Raw genomic sequence first — 19,153 nt, forward strand, 5'->3', positions numbered from 1 at the left:
ATTTACATGGGGGGTTTTCTCTAGCAAAGTTGGGCCAACGCAGCAACGTTGTCTCCATGGTAGGTTTCTGTTCTCGTTCTTTCTTCTCCTCCTAGACCTGCTTTCACTCTTCAAAACTAGCCTGATTAGGTCGGTTGACAGCTCCATTTCGGGAGATCCTTTCTATACGGACACGGAAAACCCTATTAAGGGTAAAGCTACGTCCTGCCCAATAAGCCAGACTCCTTGAAAGGGGTCCTTGGTTGGGGGCTTCGCTCTTCCGATGAAGTGTAGGAGTGCCACTTTCCCTTCGCAAACACATTGCAGTCATCCCACCACCCCACCCCAATTGGAGAGCTCTCCTCGCCTCTCTCTCCTTGTATTTACATAGGCGCTGCCTCGGTTGGAATGCTGGTCCTCCCCTTCCAGTGTTGATGTGGTCTTGCTGAGCCAGGCAACTAGGGGGCCCCTTCGCTGTGGAATACTCGGTGCTGCCGGAAAGGCTGGAAACAAAGGCCTCTTAGGAGAGAGAATTGTTGGTTGAATGAATGAATAAACAAACGATCTGACTTACTGCTCTCTTCCTTTTGAGGACGTGGGAGAGATTGGGCAGGGTTGGGTGTGATCACAATTTTTGCTTTCAATGTTTTCCTGAGGAAATCTGTACAACTGTCTATTTCCGTGGCACGTGAGGCTGCGGGTGCCCTCGGCCTGTACCAGTGTTCATAATTGACGTGGGGGGACGCGATTTCCCCTTTATACAGCTTTCTTCCCCCACCCCTTCGACTGGTCAGACCAGTCTCACCTAAACAATACTCTTGCTTGCTTTAGTGCCCAGCTTCTCACCATCACTCAAGGCTTAGTCACTGAGCCTCGGGAAAGCCTCCCTCCTCACCCCTCTTATTGCAGGGACTGTTTTCTAACCCATGTGGCGAGGACTTTTTAAAACCTATGCTGTCGTGTACTCAAAATTGTTCAAGTTTGTAGTCTTACCAGGGAGACTGTGAGCTCCCCAGGGCAAGTTTGGCACTTGATACACATTTGGGGCTGAAAAAACTTACCTTTCTTCCACGCACATTCCCTAATAACACCGATCAACTCTTGTCTGGAAAGCAATCTTAGTAGTGGGTTAGAGAGGACTCGCTGGAAGTTCCTTTCTATCAGGTTTCAACTGATGAAAATCAAAAGATCTTAAATCAGTTCTTCATCCAGGTTAGTCCCCTGCATAGTCAGAGGTGGTTATGGTTGGCAAATCCTACTCTCAGACTAGTTCTCTTGTCCATTGGATGTTTTGGTGGTTTGGATTGCAGTGCAGGCTTAAGGAAACCCATAAAATTGAGGGGGTGTGTGCGTGTGTGTTGGGGGGAGGCCTGTAATCCTGTTCTGACTTCTCTATGACAAGAACCTGAACAGTAAATGACAAAAAAGAGGGGGAGGTATTGAAACATTGATTTTTCGTTTGCAAATTTGATTCATGTTTTCAAAGGCCACTTGAGGCATATCTGGTTACTCAAGTGGCTTCCAAGTGAGGCCTGATGTGCTTGAGTTTTTGCCCTTATGCCCTGGGCTAGAGTGCATGGGACACAGTACCCTGACCCAATTTCTAGGAAATTATACCGCCAAATTCTTGTTGGTCAGAAGTGCTATGACTTTGCTCTATTCCTAAGCAAATGTTTTAGCAGAACAGTGTCTTTCAGACCTGCAGAATGGGACCCAGGAAAGGACAGTGATGAATTCAGTGGATTACTACACGCTTTTTTTTTTCTTTAATTCAATAGAACAAAATAGAATTTAAAATATCAGTATGCCATATATAGTAATGCTAGTACTATTCTATAAAACTAATTTGGATTATGTACAAATATGTATATATTCTGAGTTATGAAGTAAAATCTATTTCTTACTGTGGGCTGGGATCAAAGAATTTTGAAAGCTACTAAGAGTAAACCTATCCTAAGACAGGAAAATAATCACAAATACTAGTTGCCAACTCTGGATTTTCAGGAATGCACTGCATTGTCAAGATAGGTCGGTAGAAGTTTTTAGGGAGGGTAGATAGCTCTCTTCTGTAGAATTATTTGACCATTATCACCTAATAAAATAGAGTGGGTCTGTTTCTGGGGGCTCTAGCTGTTTCCCAACCTGTGGTTGAACAAGATCGTCTTCAGGATGGTCCTCAAAATTCTATTTATCCAGCATTTCAGTTTGCCCGAAGTGGGCTCCCACATTATATTTGCTTGTCTCTACCCTTCATGTCCAGCCGAGTAGTTTCATTCTCAGGTTGGCTTTCGTGGCTTCCCTTGAAGTGGCACTAGCCTATATTTCCATCCTAATCCCCCACTGTTCCTTGTGGTAGGCAGCTTCTGAGATGAAGCTCAATGAACCTCACCTGATATTCATACTCATTTGTAATCCCCTTTCCTTGAATATGGGTTGGACCTACTGATGTGCTTCTATTCAGCAAAAGTGATGGTATGTTACTTCTAAGATTAGGTTACAAAAAGTCTCTGGCTTCAGTCTTGTTCTCTCTTGCTCTCTCCCTCATTTGCTTTGAGGGAAACCAGCTGCCATCTTGTGAACTGTCCTACAGAGATGCCCACAGGGCAAGGAACTAACGTCTCTGGCAACAGCCCAGGGAGGCCTGCCAAGAGTCACAAGAGTAAGCATTGAAGCTGGTCATGGCCAGCTGAACCTTGAGATGACTGCAGTCCCAGCTAATACATTAGTGAGAGGACCCAGCTAAGCCCAGCCTGGATTCCTGACCCACAGAAATAAGTGATAATAAATGTTTGTTGTTTTATGCCACTAAGTTTTGCAGTAGTTTATTACTCGGCCATTGATAACTAATACATTCCCCTTCTTCTACCCTGTGCGTTTGCCACTGTTCTCGAACCATTTCCCATATCCCATTCAAACTTTACCCACCGCTTGGAATATTCTTCATACCTCCTCTTCCCTGCTATCACCATGTATCTAAACTCTTATCTTTCCTTTGAGGCCCACCTTAAATGCCAGACCTTTCATTAATTTCTCTTTATTTGATGCTCCCATTTGCAACTGATCTCATTCTATTCAATACTTTGAACGTAGTGCTTTGTAAGTATCTTTTTGTGCCACTTCTTTTCGTGTTGTCTATGTACGACATTTTCTGTTAATATCTTTTAGGGTAGAATCTGGCTGATCACAACTGACCTAGTCACTTGTAAAAAGAAGGTACTTTTTGAGTATTTGGATGAATGAAATACACTGAAGTACCTATTTAAGTACCTACCACTACCCGAATTATATTTATTTATCTGTTTACTGTTGGTCTCCCTCACTAGAATATAAGTTCCATGAAGGCAGAGGTTTAATCTGCTTTGATCACTGTTAGCTCCAGTACCTAGAACAGTACCTGGTAATACATTTTTGTTGAATGAATAAATGTAGGAGTACACAGTAGAAAGCATATTATCTAATATGTCTAAACAGCATCTATCTCATTCCTTACTGGTCAAAGCAGAACTCTTTTTTTTTTTTTGCGGTACGCGGGCCTCTCACTGCTGTGGCCTCTCCTGTTGCGGAGCACAGGCTCCGGACGCGCAGGCTCAGCGGCCATGGCTCACGGGCCCAGCCGCTCCACGAAATGTGGGACCTTCCTGGACCGGGGCACGAACCCGTGTCCCCTGCATCGGCAGGCAGACTCTCAACCACTGCGCCCAAAGGGAAGCCCAAAGCAGAACTCTTGACTTCCCTAGCAAAACTGTTCCTCTCCTAATTCTTTACAATTTAGAAGTATAATGCTACCATTCATGAGGGAGCCCTCCTTTTCCTCAAATACCCAATCCATCAGCAAGTCTTGAGGGTTCTGCCTCCAAATATATTCAGAATCTTGCCATCTCCACTACTCGGATCCTAGTCCAAGCGGCCATCGCCTCTCTCCTCGATCACTGCAAACGCCACAGCCTAACTCATCTCTGGGCTTCCGTTCTTGGTGTTCATTGTCTGCTCTCCACCTGGCAGAAAGTAAGATCTTCTCAGAACGTAAATGAAATCCCTTGCTTAAAAGAATAAATTGTGAAAGCCCTCAGTGGTTTCTAATTGCAACCAGAATGAAGTCCATATTCCTCACTCACCATGGCCTTACCTGGTTGTGCCCTTGCCTACCTCCTCAGCCTTGTCTCCTGCCACTCTTTTCCTTTTCTTTTCTTTTCTTTTTTTTTTGTTGCATCATTCTATCTTCTTTTAAAATTATTTTTTATTGGAGTACAGTTGATTTATACTGTTCCTTTTCACTATGTATTAGCCACAATGATTTTCTTTTTGTCCCTGAAATACTCTTAAGTTATTCCCTTTTCAGGGCACTGTACTTGCTGTTTCTTCCACCTGGAAATCTCCTTGTCTCTATGTTTGGGTAGCATCACTTAGGTCTGTTTAAATATCACTCCTGAAAAAAAAAAAGTCTTCTGGACTTGCCTGGTGGCGCAGTGGCTAAGAATCAGCCTGCCAACGGCGGGGACACGGGTTCGAGCCCTGGTTCGGGAAGATCCCACATCCGTGGAGCAACTAAGCCCATGTGCCACAACTACTGAGCCTGCGCTCTAGAGCCCGCAAGCCACAACTACTGAAGCCTGCGAGCCACAACTACTGAAGCCCGTGTGCCTAGAGCCCATGCTCCACAACAAGAGAAGCCACCGGAATGAGAAGCCCGCGCACTGCAATGAAGAGTAGCCCCCGCTCGCCATGACTAGAGAAAGCCCACACGCAGCAACCAAGACCCAACGCAGCCAAAAATAAATACATTTATTTAAAAATTAAAAATAAAAAGAGATTATTCTAACTTATAAAAAAAGTCTTCCTTGGCCATCCTAGCAAAAGTTGCCCCTTGCATGCAATCTCCATTTCCTCATTGTCGTATTTTAGTTTTTGTATTTTTTCATGGTATAAGAACAGATTATTTCATTATTTGTTTATTTGCCTATGATTTCTTCCCCCTTCCTGCATTTTCCCTCTCAAACTCCTTTCTGGAGACAAGGATAAGTAAGGATAAGTCTTTCGGTTTGCTCATTGTTGAATCATCAGTGCCTAGAACAGTGCCTCATACACTGAAGGAGTTCAACAGTGTTGATTGAATTAGCACATTTAACTTTATCCGTCAGTGCCTAGCACATAATAAACGTCTGTTGCAATGACTTGATGGTAGAAAAGGACAGATTTTTCCTTGAGGCCAGTCTTCTGTAAGCCACAAGCATGAGAACTGATTTCAAGAATTGCTTTCTAATGGCTTCATTTTACCTAATTAATATGACTTTTTGCAATGTACACATTTTGACATTCTTGTCCAGACAGTGTTATTGAAAATTCAAGTATGGACACTGGCATTATGGAGGAATAGTGAACTCCCACCCCCGCCCCCCATTTCCCTTCAGCTCAGATGCCTCCCTTTATTCCAATGACTTCCATATTTTCTTAGCATTAATCTCTCCCAGGTTCCTCAATAAATTCCTTTCTTTTTTTTCTTATCATATTTTATATTTTATTCTTGAGATTATGCTTAGTAGGGGCCCAACAAATGAAGGGCTATATTTTATCTTTGTTAAGACAGCTCCTAAGCCCCAAGCAATAGTAGTAAGTCTGAGCACCCAGGTGACTTTGGCGTGTTTTTCTGGTATTGAAGGATACTCTACTAGGTAGCAGTTGCTGTGTAAAAATTATTCCAAAACTCATTGGCTGAAACTCTCAAAGTTTGTATGAATCAGAAATTCGAGAGCAATTCAATTGTGTGTTTTAGCTTGGAGTCTTTTATGAGGTTGTAGCCATATGATAACTATTTCTGTAGTTATCTGATGGCCTAAGGTTGGATGATCTGTTTCTAAGGTCACTTACTCACATGCTGGCAAGTTGGTACTGGCCAGTTGATTTTTCTCCAAGAAGGTTTCTCCACAAGCCTGACTGAGCATCCTCATGACATGGTACGTGGCTGATTCCAAAGCAAGTGATCCAAGAGAGATCAAGGCAATGCCTTTATAAACTAGACTTGGAAATCACATTTTATATTTCCGCCATATTCTACTAGTCACAAAAGCAAGCCCCGATCCAATGTACAAGGGGATTATACAAAGATGTGACTACCAGAAGGTAAGGATCGTTGGGGCCTTCTGGAGGCTAGCTACCACAGAGAGGCTGTCAGTAGCAGAAGAGTTTTTATTGCAAGAAACACAATATGCAATTATAAGTGGCTTAAATAATGACACTTACTATCTCGTATAATCGGAAGTCTACAGATAGGGCAGTCCTAAGGTTAATTCTTTTAGGCCTCTAGTCCTAGGCCTTTTAATCTCCTCAAAGATTAAGAGCTCACCGTCTTTTCATTCTGCCATCTTCAGCATGCTGGAGCTATTGCCTGTCATGGTCACGCGTTGGCTGCAGTGGTTTCAGGGCTCATGTGCAGACAGGGCCACATCCACTGAAAAAGAAAGAAGTACCAATTCTGTGAGTCAATTTTATTAAGAGAGATGATATTTCCGGGAAGTACTGCTGTGGATATCTCTGATCCTACTGGCATGGTAACATAGTCACGCAAAAAAACCACTTTTTATTATGAATCCATACGTTCACAAGCATTAACGTTTTGTGAGTGCATACCTCACCACTCATTGAAAAGGAAAATTATGGTGTGCACAGAAACTCAACCTTAAAAAAATTTAGCAATATTTAGATAGCTTTACAGACATTTTAGTATAAACATATTTATGTCAGGACTGTAGAACTTCCTAGAGTATCAGTACTCTGTTTATCTCATCTCCTCACCAAATAAAGGGGGAAGAAATGACTTGATTAAAGACCTTTTTGTGGTTTTTACCCAATGGCATTTTCCTATGACCTTGGAATGGTCCATTTTGGTAGGTGTGGTATATACTAATGAATATGAATGAAAACAGTGTCAGAAAGATGATGGATTGTTTTAAATTGACCATGGTTCTTTCACTGGGTAAACTGACACCTGCTAATGAGCAGTAAGCGACTTTAAAATTTCAGACTCATAATTTTCCAAAATAGAGCGATTTAAAAATACTTTTATTTTTACGCTTAATTGTTAACAGTCTGTTTTCTTGTCCAGAGAAAAATGACAGCGACTGAATGATGTGTTCTACTCAAAACATTCTTAAGCCACCATGGACTTATATTCCTGGCCTTCAGTCAGTTTCCGTATCTTTCTTTGCCCAGAGCTAAGATACTGAAATAAGAATTTATTAAAATTAACATACCTGCGATTCTGGTTCTTAGCTGGAAAGCATTTTAATATCTGGGCTTGGTTCCGGGATCTTTATTCAGGTAAAACTCCCACTGTTTTGGACGAAATCTTTGGTACCTGGTGTCCGATTAAGACGCCTGCGTCCACCTCTAACTAACCTCATCGTGAGACACCTGGTGCCGACGCCACTTCTCAACCCCCCTCCCCATTCAGCGACACCCATCCGAAAGGACAGTCCAAGAGTCCACCAGTCGAGGAAACTGTGAAATGTTTGCTTTCTCGAAGTGATCCACGCACATTAACACACCCCTTTTGAGTGAAATATCGTCATTGTGTAACCATTTGTCACCCCTGGGTGGGTGAGGCCAACGAACTCCCCAAAGTTGCTGTCTCAGGAATACATTTTATTCGTGGCTGGAAAAACGAAGTGGGGAATGTTATGGGGTAGGGAAAACAACTTGTTTATTTTCCTGGTGGTAAGCGGGGGTCAGTAAACTATTTACAATAGGGCCGAGTACACGATGTGTTCGAACGACGAGGCAATGCAGGGCGTTAAATGAGTAGAAGGCAAGACGCCCACTGGAACCATCTCCTTCCTTTGTCTTCCACCCCCCCCCCCAAGAGGTATGGGGGGGGACCCGTGTCACGCGGATCGGAGGTGGCGGGGCCGAGGGGGCTGCGGCGCCCCAGAGGCGAAGGCGAAGGCGCCAGGACGCCGCTCCCCGCCTCTCAGGATGCCAGCCGGGTACACACAAGGTCGGGGGCAAGACCGCACGGCGGCTCGGAGCTCCAAGAAGGGTCGCTAAGGAAGTGAGGGCTGCCGGCCGGAGGACCAGCGGCGCGGGCGGCGCCAGCCTAGGGGGCGGCGGCGGGCCGGGCGTGCGCAGCACCGCTCCCGGGGAGAAAGGAACCTCCACAGCGGCGCGCCGGGCTGCGGCCGGAAGGCCGGGGACCGCGAAGGGGGTGGGGGTGGGGGTGGGGCAGAGGGGAGAGAGGCGGGGCCTCGGGCGCGCAGCCCCAGTAGGTTTCCGAAAATTTTCCACTAGGGCTCCGAGCGCCAGTGCCGCCGAGGCGCAGCCCGCCCCTGCGCACCCGGGGCCACGTGACGGTGACTCAGCAGGCGCCGCCTCCCGGACCCCGGGTGGGGTAGCGGAGGGGAGAGGAGGGGAACCGGGGAGGGGAAGGCGGGGGGGAGGAGAAGAGTGAAGTGATGGGGGAGGCCGGGGAGTCCAGGAGAGAGGAGACTAGTGGTGCGGAGACGCGAGCCTTTATCTCGGCCCCCGCAATGCCCCCTTGGTCCAGCTCCGTCAGCTGGGAGGCTGCCAAGTGCACGCCAGCCGGGCTCGCACCGGGCGCGCCCAGCCCGCGCCTGCGACCTGCAAAACCTACACTGCTCTAAACATCAGGGCTCTTCTCGGGGTCCTTTGAGGAAAGCCGCAGGGGGCCTCGAGGCCCTGCGGAGTTTTCACGGACTCGCCTGGCCGCGTGGGAATGCCCTGCTGGGGAGATTGCAGTCTGGGAAGCGATCACGCCCTGTTGGCAGCTGTCGGTGCCTGTGTACGTGGCTCTTGCCGTGGGGTACTGTGGCTGTGAAAGCGTGCACCGGAGGGAGGGACGAAAGGGTGAGAGGCCTTGACCCATCCCTTGTACCCGGGGAGTCCCAGAGACACTGGTATTTGTCAGATGAAACTCCCGGACCCACGAGGAAATCCTCGAGGATTCGGTGAACGTGGGATTTGTTGTGCAGCAGGTTCCAGATGGTTCCCCGTTAAGACTTTTGGAAATCGAAATCGGCGAAGATTTCCTCTGATTCCTCTATTGCGTTGAGTAGACATTACACAGACACCCCGCCCCTATCTCTGCTCTTACAAGGAAACATTTGTTCCAGAAGTATTCCAACTGCTTCATCTCCAGTGTTTTTTTAAGTTCTTTCTAGTAATTGTGACCGTTTCCTTTTCCTCAAGTCGCTCCATCAAAGTCTTGGAAGCAAATTAAAAATATATATATACTAGCCCGAATTAGGAAGTTAAGATCTTTGTTTACCGACTGCTTTGCCTGGGAAGACAGCGTTATGGATTTGCTCTTTTCAGGTTTCCTCACAGTCTGTTCTGGGGGCTTTTTTCTCTCACTCCCACCTTGAGGCAAAAGTACAGACTGGGGACTTGCCGGATGTCCCTTTTTTTCCCACACCAGTTTTAACTTTCCCACCAGAACTGTGTGTATTGTTTTCTCGTAGGTTTCTGCAATTAGAATTATTGTAATTAATAAGAATAGCTGATGTCCTTGTAGTACTTGGGGCGGGCACTATTTTCAGTTGTTTATAAATATGCGATTATTTAATTCATCCACTGTGTGAAGTAGGAGCTGTTATTGTCCCATTAACCAGCTTAACTTCATTCCTTAGAGATAAGAAGTTGAGGCACAGTCGAGTTAGATAACAAGTCCCCTCCAGCTTGTAAGTGAAAGAACTGTAATTTGAACCCAAACTGTCCGAGGTAAATCCCACGTTGTGGTCACAATGCTATAGAAATTCCCTACTAACAAGCATAATTGCATTGAAATATTAAATTTACATTTCGTTGGGGATTTTTTTCCTTTTACTTATTTAGCCTTCCTAAAGTTTATTTCGGAGAAATGTCTAAATTTAGTTTGGATAGAAAATCACACATAATTTAAAAAAGAAACTCTTAAGAAGAAACCATGCATCCCAGGGCAGTATTACATTTTTCTTGCATGGAAGATTATTGAAATATTTGACCTGGGAACTTATTTTCCTTCGGAGAAATGTCTCCACATATACCTTTAGCGCCTAGGACATGGTAAGCCCTCCAGGAAAATGATGAAGCTGTTCAATCATCAGTTTGAATAATATATATCGATTGAAATGTACTCAAGAAGTGAACACCCTTGAAATGGTCGATGACATAATGCCCAATGAAAAGGAAATTTCCACAAAGAAATATAAATATTAGGTGGATTCAATAGGGAAGATACTCCAGGTTTTTTCTTCTTTTTCTTCCTGGAACTTTCTTTTCTGCTCTTGAAGCCTTCCCTGAGCCTCCAAGACTGGGTTAGAAGCCTCTTCTGTGTGCTCCTGGGGCACCTAGAATCTATGCCTGCAGTGGTACATTGTATTCTCATTGCTTGCTCACCTGACTCTACTTCCTAGAAGATTCTTAAGTTTCCGGAAGGGCATCCTGTCTTTCTCAGCAGTGTGTCACCAGAGCTCAGCACAGTTGTTTGTCCTAAAATAGGAGCTTAGTAAGCAATACTAGTTAAAAGGATGAGTTTACTGGTCAGCCTTGTCCTGTTAGGATGTACTGAGTTGGGATTTAACAGAAACTGTGAGACCAGTGTACCCACTGGGACATAGTCTCTGTCCAAACTCCTCCCACTTTCCTCCTTTCTTATATTTCCTTGTTTTCTTTCTCTTTCTTCCTATCTATCTATCTATCTATCTTTCTTTCTTTCTTTACCACTAGATATAAACTACCCGGTCAGGGATATATATTTTGAGCATGGGTATATATCCCATTGTCCAACTTGTTATTTTGCACATAATAGTTTTTTGATGTTTATTAAATAAGAGCAAAAACAACCTCTGAAAAATTTTGTCAGGTTAGCTTACTTTATTTCTGCACCCAATTAATAAATAACCCCAGTCTTAATCCTGACCTCACAATTTGGGGTCTTTAGAATGATAGAATCATAGGATTTTTTTTTACAGCTGAGGGGAACCTGATAACTCTCTAAGACAGCCAGTAGCCACAAGAGGCTATTTAAATTTAAATTGATTAAAATTAAATTAAAAATTTAGTTACTCAGTAGCATTAGGTACATTTCAGGGGCTCAACAGCCACATGTGACGAGTGGCTCCTCTATTGGGCAGAGATTTTCATTATTGCAGAAAGTACTATTGGACAGAGCTGATAGTTACCAAAAATAGGTAAAAGGGCATAGTTTTATTAACTTAAATATATTTCTATTACTAAAAAATATTTCAGATTGCATAGCAGTTCTTTTACATACAAAGAACAACACATTCCTGTTTCAGATGTGTGTTATTTCACATAAACATTTTTTTCTTAACAGTTGTATTTAACGCACATTTAAACATATTCAGAAGAACGGATGGTTCAAAAGGATTCCTCTTTGTATTCCCCTAACATGACTATTCACCCCAATTGATCCTTTGTGACTCTTAATTTTTTTCTGCTTAAAAATACTTTAATCGACTTGAGTCACTGCACAAGTTTGACATTCATTAGATTCGGCTGTGCAGTTTAAGCTCGCATGACTGAGAAACTAAAATACCCAGTAATGTTGGTAAAGGACAAATGCCAGATACTTTTGGACTGACCGAATATATATTTAATGACATCACACATGCCATACGGACAGTTCTCAATTTACAAACACTCTATTCTGAAGCAGCACAAATATAAAACATACGGGTGTACCTTCCTTAAACTCCTCCTTAGAACAGTATCGCCAAGGTAGCCATTGTACAAAAAATTTGTCAAATAAATAAATAAACAAACAAATAAATAAATAAATCTTGGAATTTTTAGAGAATGGATAGCTTGAGTTGTGGAGGCAATAAAGACGCTGTGAAAAACCCTGGGGAATTAATAGAGGTTAATTCCACAGTAAAGCAGATTTGCTTAAGTGGTAACCCCCTAACAAAAATAGCCTAGCTCCACCTTTCTCCATCAGGCCCCGCCCCTCCTGGCCAAGTCTCTCTCCCCCTCCCCGAGTCTTTCACAGTTCTCCAATTTCATTTGTAATCCAGTTTCGGTTCTGTGAGTTCAAAGTTTTGTGGCCTCACTTCTCTGAGCCTCAGTTTCCAGAACTATAAAATAGGAATAATCACATGCTGATTGTCAAGAATTAAAGGAATATTTATGTGAAAATACTTTATAGATTAGAAAATTAATACAGAAACAAGGGACTGTGATTGTATACTTAATAAAACTCAACGCTGACCCCCACCCCAAGGTTAAAGGGCCCTCAGAACGTGCTCATGATCGGCCTCTGATCGGAATCTGATCAGTTCATCAGAATGTTGAGGCCAGTTGATGGCTTGAAGGTTCTAGGAGTTGGGGGGTGGCGTTTTGGGAAGTGGAAGAAAGATTTAAGAAAGGAGATGGAAGGCTGTGAAAGAAAATAGTTCAAATTTGGCAAGAGTTTGCATCAATATCACCTTTTCCTTTAAGGAATGAATGTAATTGCCTGCATTTTCTCTCTACTTCCTTCTGTTTCATTGATTATTCCTGAGGCTAAAGTTTCTACTTTACATTCTACTTCATCTGACATAGCGTGTTTTTAAAAACTTAGCGTTGCTTACTTTGATTTTCCAGTTGTCTTTTGCTGATGGAGCGTCTGTGAAGGGCAAATTCAAAGTATAACTGGCTGCCACAGCACAGGGGTAGGAAAGCGGTAATTGTGGTCCTTGGGGAAGGTCTCGGCAGCTAAGCCTTTAACTCTTGGAGAAGCAGCGCCAGTCACAGCTACTTGCTGGCCTAGGGCAGAAGCAGCAGTAGTTAGAGCAGAGCAAATCAAACCAAACCCAGCAAAACCAAACAAGTAAAAATGGTGGTGGGGGGAGAGCGAGGGCCGGAGAGCGAGAGAGCGAGAGCGAGCGAGAGAGAGAGAGAGAGAGAGAGAGAGAGAGAGAGAGAGAGAATGAATGAATGAGAATGAGAATAAAAGAGAATGAACTGTGGAGTGGAGAAGAGGAAGGGAAAGACACCAAAGAGAATGATGGATAACGTACAGCATGTATCAACTCATTTAAGCCTCATGACAAGGTAATGAGGTAAGCACTATTATTATTACCCCCATTTGATAGATGAGGAAATTGAGGCACAGAGATGTTGAGCAACTGTTCTCAATGTCACACAAATCCTAAGTGGTAGAAGTGGGACCTGACCTCAGACAGTCTGGCTCTGGAGTTTGTGATCTTAACCACTACACAAGGCGTTCTCAAACTTTCTGGTCTTAGAACTGCTCCCCCCTGCCCAAATGCACACACTTTCAAAAATTATTGAGGACCACGAAGAGTTTTCTTCAGGTGTCTTATTCTATTGATATTTACCATATTAGAAATTACAACATTTAATTCATTAAAAAAATGAACCCATAAAATGCCTGCATAAATAACATTTTTTAAAGTGAAAATAACTATATTTCTTAGAATAAAAAAATTTAGGGAGAAGCATGGCATCGTTTCACAGGTTTGCAAATTTCTGCCCTATACTATACATCTTCTGGAGGCAGGGTGGTTAAGAAGAGAGAAGGAAATGAGAGAGGCTGAAAGGTATAAATGGTGAGCACTCAAGGCCTGTCTGGGTGAACACCCATATGGCCTGCACGAGGAGGAGATGACAATCAAACAGTTGTTCCTGGACTGTATAGAGGATCCTTTGGATTTTCATGCCTACTCGAATTCTCAATAGGTTGTTTGGGTTCTTTCTCTCTCTCTCCCCGTGTGTGTGTGTGTACACACATACGTATACATACACACACACACATTTATATACACATATATTTACACACACAGACATGCACAAATGTATTTGAGGTTCATTAAAAAACTGTGAATCTAGGAGAGCTTCTGAATTGGGAGGGATTTTAGAGATTATCTGCCTAGTCTTATTTTATGGAGGGAAACAGCTGAGGCCAGGCAGGAAGATGACTTACCGCTGGTTGAACTGCTGGTTAGCAGCAAGACTGGTGGCAGAACCCAGGTCTCCCGTGACCTCATGCACTTCAGAGTGTCATGTCATGGGAATTAATAAATCGTATTATTCAGCCGTTAGATAAATCTCTTTCTACCAGAAAACTTGTGAATTGACAACCTATGGTACATACTATGGTGTGTAGATCTAGATCTATGGTACATTCACAGTCTTCATCATTGCCATTGTGAAAAATTGCCCTTCTCCTCCCAAAATTGCCTCTCCCCAAATATCTTGGTCTGGTTGATATTTTGTTAGGACTCTTTATCACTTCTTGCTTATTGCCTTTTGTTTTACAAGTAGTGCTGAAGAGAACATGGGCTTGGTATTGGGAAGAGGGTAAGAATCTGTGAGAACCAGAAGTTCTGAGACATCTGAGAACACTGACTGACCAGCCCCTGTTATCTGCAGGACCTGCTTTTCTTGAGGATGAGCATATTTTGGTCCATAGGTTTCCAAGACAAGCACATTCCTGCCAACATGATCCCTGGACAAGCTGTTCTGGAATTTGAACTCGCTACTGAAAAGGGGTTAAGTCCAGGACACACACACTTGTTTCGGTGGGGGGCGAGCCATAGTTGGCTATGTTAGCACCTCATTATACAACAGTTCCAGATAAAGTGATTCCAGATGTGCTCTCAGCAAGTACCTAGCACTTACGTTTTTAACCCATCAGGCTAAAATCCACTTTCTCAATTTTGGAAAACCAGAAGTTAGTTAATTAATTAGTAATTTCTAGTTACTTTGTAAAGTTGATTCTAAATTGGATTTAATTTGCATTATGCTTCAAGTTAGCTGATTATAACGGGATAAAACATATCTATTTACATATACATGCATGTATTCATGCATACATATATCTTTGATCACAATTAGAAGTTCATTTTTTTTTTTTTTTTTTGGCTATGCCGTGCGGCATTCAGGATCTTAGTTCCCTGACCAGGGATGGGACCCACATCCCCTGCAGTGGAAGCACAGAGTCTTAACCACTGGACCACCAGGGAAGCCCAAAGTTCATTTTGAGTACTGGTTTATGATTACTAAGTTCCTTTGTCCTGGAAATTTCATTTAGAAAAGTTAAGAGAACATGTATCTGAGAAGTAGTATTCTAGTTTCCTTCTTCAAGCTGCTTATGATTCTGAAATTTCATGAGAAGTCCTGGTTAGAGACACCCCTTCCCCAGCCCCTTATGTTTTTTAACACAATTTGAAATTTTTCTCTTCATAAACTTTGTAACCTAAATTTACAAAGAATTGAAGAGCAAAGGTGCTGAATGCCTTCTGTGACAAGTCAGATGATTATTAAGAATATGGGATTTTTGCATCCCTTGGTCCTGGAAAGAGGGGATCTGAGGGCAAGCATTTCATCTTGCTTTAAAATATTTCAGATGTTCTGCAGAAATTATGTTTTCTGTTGAATATGAAGCAAATCTTCTTAGCTGGTCTTTGCTTACTTAAGTTGAGAACATTGCATCCTAATATACTCTTCTGATAAGATATTTTAAATATTTTTTAAAAATTTAGGTATTATATCTGGCTTCAAGGACCAGAGCATTTATTTGCCAAAGACTTTAACCTAGGGCATTATTCACAGCGTGGAAGGATTGGAAAATATATTCTTCAGAGGTGACTGTTTTGTTGCAAATACAGTGGCAACTACAGTAAGGCAATCTAGGGAGCATGGACTCTGGGCCCAGATGGCCTACCTTGATTTCTGGTTCTGCTTTTTACTAGCTGTGAACTTCAGTTTTCACAAATGTAAAGTGTGAATAATAACTGGTGAGGATTTAATGAGTTTGTACTCATAAAGAAAGCACTTAGAACCATGCCTAGTGCCTATTAAGCATTATGCTAGTGTTAGTTTAAACAAATAAAAAATCTTGAATTTTGTCTTTGCCATGTCAGAGATGCTAATATCAAATGGCAGTTTAAGCAATATATCACTAGTTCAAGTTAAAAGAAAAATGATCCTTGGGATTTATCCCCTCTTGTGAAACATCTTCTAGGTGCTTCTATCCAACTGGGGCTAAAGTTGGAGAACAAGATGGTGAGGAAAGTATAGGAGAGTATGAATGTCATTACTTAAAGCCCCAGGCGGGGGCCTTGCTACATACTGATTTGTTTATATTTTTCCCATTGGAGATAAAGACCCTCGGTGGTACCCTTCAGTGGGAGATAGGCTGTAGTCAGTGTGTGGATTGTCAAGCAGTTGTAGTTTGATAATGTGAAAGGCTTACTCTGGAGGAAATGGAAAAGTCACGGTTTTCCCTAAGTCATTTAGGGACTCACTACTGAGTCAGCCAGGTAGGGTCCACTAGTCTTTATGACGGTTTTGTGACAGCTAGCCTTGCAGCCCTTCAGACTCATGGGCTTTTGATTTGAAGAAGGCTCATCTTCTTCCTGGCTGATGCAGTCCCATTCCAGGGTGCAGGGCTTGAAAAGTGTAATACAGGCTGGATTTCAGCCCCCGCCCTTCCTCCACCCAGGATTTGGTGTGGTACCCAAACTGCACACTGAATGTGGTAGCCTTGAAAGCGGGTGTTTGGGTATCACCTCCTATGCTTCAGCTCAGGAGAAGTGCTGTTCATTTTGTTCAGTCTTAGTCTACTTAAATAGTCGGAGTTGGGGAAGAGATGGTTGAGTGGTTTTTGTCATTGAATCCATTGGGCAGCTGCTAATTACTACTTAAGATAATCCACAAGCATCTTGCTGACAGTCAGTCCAAGACTGTTTTCTATCAGAGGTTTTATTAAGGCACTTAATTTAGGGTTAAGGTCCTGCCAAACCTTATACACATCTAAAAATGAGGAGAAAGGCACCAGAATATTAGACCCTTTTAGCCAGAAATCATTTCTGCAATGTCATTGGTCTTTTTTTATCTACATGCACTTATAGTTTAAGATGATGCATTTTATTCTATTTCCAATGATTTACAAGCTGAAAGACTGAGTACTTGGAAAAGGCCCTGGCTAAAAACCAGTCAGTCTATTGACATAAAATCATGTCAGGAGTGGCCTCACAGGATTTGTGGGTTTTGGCCTCTCTTGTTTCTCAGCCAGTATTTCTTTTCAGTATTATCCTCAGTTAAATTCCTCATTGGACATACAAGAGATTAAAATCACATTAAAGTTTGGACTTCAACCAAACATAGCGGAAAGTCTTGACTCTTTGACGTTACCTCCACAGATTCTTCTATTGAGAGTTTCAGTGGTTCTGAACTTTGGAATCAGGTAATATCTTTACTATCCTGTCAAAGAGGGTGCCACCTGTAAAAAGGCACTTCACAGTTCTATTGTTCCAAATATGTTTACTCTCATTCTTAGGAAAACTTGAAATAACTTCTGTTGGTTCTATTCTTATCCCTTTTTCATTTAGAAACGTTTCATTTCCATTCCCATCTCTTGCCCTATGTTTTTTTCCATTCTGAAATGAGGAAAACTCTGCTTTTTCTCTCACTTGTAGTATAAACATAACTCTAGAGGCAATTGTTTCTATTATCGAACTTCTATCTAATAATAAGTAACATGTACTCAACACAGTAGAGTTTCAAAAGTACTTTTCAATGCATTACCACATTTAATCAACCTGAGCTTTCGAGATGGCTATTATGATTTCCTCCATTTTTACAAACTGTACTATGCTACCCAAAGGATATAGGGAGAGAACCAGGCTCTTTACCTTTTATTGATTAAAAAAAGAGAGTTGTCCCCATATTTTCCATTAACCAGTACTACAATTTAAAAACATCTTTTGCTTGCTTAATTATGTGTTGCATAGTTCATGTGGTGGGAAATATCTACCTTGGTATCTGGCCTGTGAATTTGTCCCAATTTATTTCGAGAATCTTTTGGAATGATTTAAAATTCTTGGGGTTTTCAACTCAGACTAGACAAAAGGACAATAAACAACTCTGGGGCAAAATTTATAGTAGTTAGTATATCTGTAGCCTTTCCAAGTAATCAGTCAGAGAACCTTGAATTTCTGTTTTGTTTTGCGTATTATATGCCCCAGCTAATTTGACATTTTCACTTTTTCTAACTATTTTCAGGGTGTGTTGACACGCAGGTTAATTCTCAGCTGCTTTTAAGGACTGCCAGTGCCTAGCATGTTATAGGCATTTAATGCATTTTAAGTAAGTGATTGAATTGTTTATCGTATGGGCAAATGGCAATTTGTAAATAAGTATCCTTAAATGTAAATAGTCACATTATGTTTATTGTTTTAAACTTGATGCTTTTGACATGGTCTGAAGTGGTGTAGGAAGGAGCAAGGACTTTGGAATCTGAAAAGATCTGAGTTTGAATCTTCACTGCTAGTTATTACACTTTCCTTAGTCAATAACTTCTCTGATCTTCAGCCTCCGTACCTGCAAATTTGGGATTATATTACCTACTTTGCAAGATTGCTGTAAGGATAATCTGAAACAATATGTACAAAGTATCTAGCACTACGCTTGATGCATAAAATGTGCTCAGAGTTCATGGCCAGCACTTGATGAAGACAGAGCTATTGTGTCTCTAGTTATTGCAATTTAATAAAGGTATTTCTGAGTGCCACTAGGCATTAAACATGTGATAGGAATGTGAAGATACACATAACATTCTCCTAGCTCTGCAAGATTCCTACATTTGCTATGGAGCAAGTGACAAGCCTGAAGTTTCCAAAGATGTACAGACTAATTTATATCCTATCCCAGAAGTGTGATTAATGTTGAGGACTCTGAGGGGCAAGCAGCTTGGAGGTGCCAGGGAGCAGCGTGGATGAGGTGGGACATATTCCGGTCTCACCTCGCACACCGGCCAGTGAGCCAGTGCTGGGACCTCCTCCTGTGTCATCATGAACTGTAGAAACTTCTACCAGCTACTGACACTAATCAGGAGGAGAAAGAATTATTGGCCACTGATTGCTGATGGTAGCATCATACAAAGCGGAGTGAGATGGCCAAGGCTCTTACCGACGAAAGACCCAATGTCTGTCAATATCCATAATCAACCAAAGTTACACAGTAATCATTTTTTGATATGATTTGGGGATATGGCACTTTTCTAATTTGTATATATAACTTACTTAGTAGTGGAGCTCCCACTCATCAGATTGTATATATCTATTTAACCTTTGTATGTAAAAATCAGCTGTGCAATCCATAGCATAAAATACTCATGACGACAGTAGCAGTTCAACAAATTATTCTAAATTATACA

Source organism: Pseudorca crassidens, chromosome 11 (genome assembly GCF_039906515.1).
Source record: "Pseudorca crassidens isolate mPseCra1 chromosome 11, mPseCra1.hap1, whole genome shotgun sequence".
NCBI lineage: Eukaryota > Metazoa > Chordata > Mammalia > Artiodactyla > Delphinidae > Pseudorca > Pseudorca crassidens.